This window comes from Halichondria panicea, chromosome 2, assembly GCF_963675165.1.
Source record: "Halichondria panicea chromosome 2, odHalPani1.1, whole genome shotgun sequence".
In the NCBI taxonomy this organism is placed as follows: Eukaryota; Metazoa; Porifera; class Demospongiae; order Suberitida; family Halichondriidae; genus Halichondria; species Halichondria panicea.
The window spans coordinates 3,857,505-3,860,004 of record NC_087378.1 but is presented as its reverse complement, the minus strand read 5'-3'; the positions used below and the strand labels follow the sequence as shown (position 1 = coordinate 3,860,004).

The 2,500-nt window shown below is 40.4% G+C and overlaps 1 non-coding gene across 1 annotated transcript; it reads right to left on the bottom strand.

Annotated features, from left to right (window-relative positions):
• Window positions 1-573: 573 nt before the first annotated feature.
• Window positions 574-692, bottom strand: LOC135332700 (5S ribosomal RNA). Its single transcript, XR_010393545.1, has one exon. It is a non-coding gene; the product is annotated as a 5S ribosomal RNA (ribosomal RNA).
• Window positions 693-2,500: the final 1,808 nt, after the last annotated feature.

The following is a 2,500-nucleotide window of genomic DNA, read 5'->3' as shown; positions in this document are numbered from 1 at the left end:
TCACTCACTCACTCACTCACTCACTCACTCACTCACTCACTCACTCACTCACTCACTCAGGGAAAATATTTAAATTTCCTGCTACAGTGCTGCTACATTGCAGCCCATAAAATCTGCACATTTCCTGAGGTGTCCTGCAAGTGTCCTGCAACCTACTTACAAAGGATAGTGCAACGTTTCCTGTATAGTTTCCTTTACTATTCCTGAAGTAGTTTCAGGACTTGTGTAACATTCATAAGTCTACAGGAAATTTTTGTATTTGTAAAGTATAAGAAATTTTGATATTTTTCCTGTGTCACTCACTATAATTAGGATAGTTATAATTATACGTGCGTAATTATACAATTACTGTTTGCAAGTAGCCATCATCACATACTTCAGTTGCTTGCAGTGCCATGACTATAATGACAAAGGCAGGGATCAATTGTAAAACTGTTGCTATCACAAAAAGAAAGTTTCGTCTTTGCGGTTTGGTAATGATCAACGAGGATTTAAGGCTGCAGTTTTTCATATTTTTGGGCCTTAACTGCTCGTTGTGAATATTCTGAAAACAAACAAAAATAAGAATGCAGAAGCCTACAACACCTGCTGTTCCCAGGCGGTCACCCATCCAAGTACTGGGCAGGCCCTACGTTGCTTAACTTCGGTGATCAGACGAGAACCGGTGTTTTCAACGTGGTATGGTCGTAGACACAAGTCAATGCATATCTCATGTACTTATGTGTGAAGTTCAGAAATATACTCGACTTAATTTAATTGCTGTGGAGGGAGTGGGCCGGGAGGGAGGTGAGTGAGTGGAGTGGAGTGGAGTGGAGTGGAGTGGAGTGTACTTCTCTGTACTTACTGGTATTATACAACTATGGACTTACTTACTGATAATTATAATCATACTCTAGCTATACAACTATCTACTAACTATCTATCTCACTAGTCTACTGTCTACTTCAAGCTTGCTTACTTACTTACTTACTTACTTACTTACTTACTTACTTACTTCACTGGAAACATGCAAACTCTTAATATAATCATTACTTCATAGCTAGCTGGATGCTCAGACTATATTCTATATCTATATCTATAGACTTGGAAACATCTAGATGCATAAAATTCAATCTCAACGAGGAGTTAAGGCTGCAATTTTCATATTTTGGGCCTTAACTGCTGGTTGTGAACATTCTGTAATTATTATAATTATTGACTGCACACTCTCAGTTAAACTGAAATATGCAAACTCTATAGCTATAAACACTACTTCTTCACTGGAAACATTGATATAATACATACATACATACATACATACATACATACATACATACATACATACATACATACATACATCATACATACAAAAATTAAAATTCATGAACATTTACAATACTTCTACAATACTTGAACAACAATTATTTGTACAAGTACAGTGTTCAATAATATTAATCAACACAAACAACCACCATGTTGGTGAACATGTACAGTACAGTGTTCAATCAACACAAACAACCACCATGTTGGTTTTACAACTTGAACACAATACTTAAAACAATACACTTGTACAGTATATTACCCTGGCTCCAACAACCATAATGTTCAATACTTAGAAAAAAAAAGATCTTTAGGACAGTCAAGGCTTAATCTCAGTGGATCGTAGCGGCAAGGCTACTCAACCACTTACAATACCTGGTCCTATTCAAGTCGTCTGCAAGGGATCTAGCCCCAAAAATCGCCAAGTTTGGTAACGCCAGCAACCACGCAGGAACTGTTAGTCCTACAGGCAAACTGGCCGAATGGTGCAGGGAGCCTCAGATGAGACTCCTAACGGCTACTCCGCCTGCAACCTCCGGGGTTAAGTGTCGTTGCTTTCTAGCGTGGATTCTGACTTAGAGGCGTTCAGTCATAATCCAGCAGATGGTAGCTTCGCACCATTGGCTTTTCAGCCAAGTGCAAATGCCAAATGTCTGAATCAACGGTTCCTCTCGTACTGAGTTGAATTACTATTGCAACAACGTTTCATCAGTAGGGTAAAACTAACCTGTCTCACGACGGTCTAAACCCAGCTCACGTTCCCTGTTAGCGGGTGAACAATCCGATACGTGGTGAATTCTGCTTCACAATAATAGAAGAGCCGACATCGAAGGATCAAAAAGCAACGTCGCTATGAACGCTTGGCTGCCACAAGCCAGTTATCCCTGTGGTAACTTTTCTGACACCTCTAGCCTAAAACTCCTAGAGACTAAAGGATCGATAGGCCATGCTTTCACAGTTTGTATTCATACTGAAAATCAAAATCAAGCAAGCTTTTACCCTTTTGTTCCACGTGAGATTTCCGTTCTCACTGAGCTTGCCTTAGGACACCTGCGTTATCATTTGGACAGATGTGCCGCCCCAGCCAAACTCCCCACCTGACACTGTCTTCGACTCGGATCAGCCCTCAGAGAGGACCTTAAATCCAGAAGGTGGGCCGTGAAGCCCAGCTCCGCCTCATCGAATAAGTAAAGAAACGATG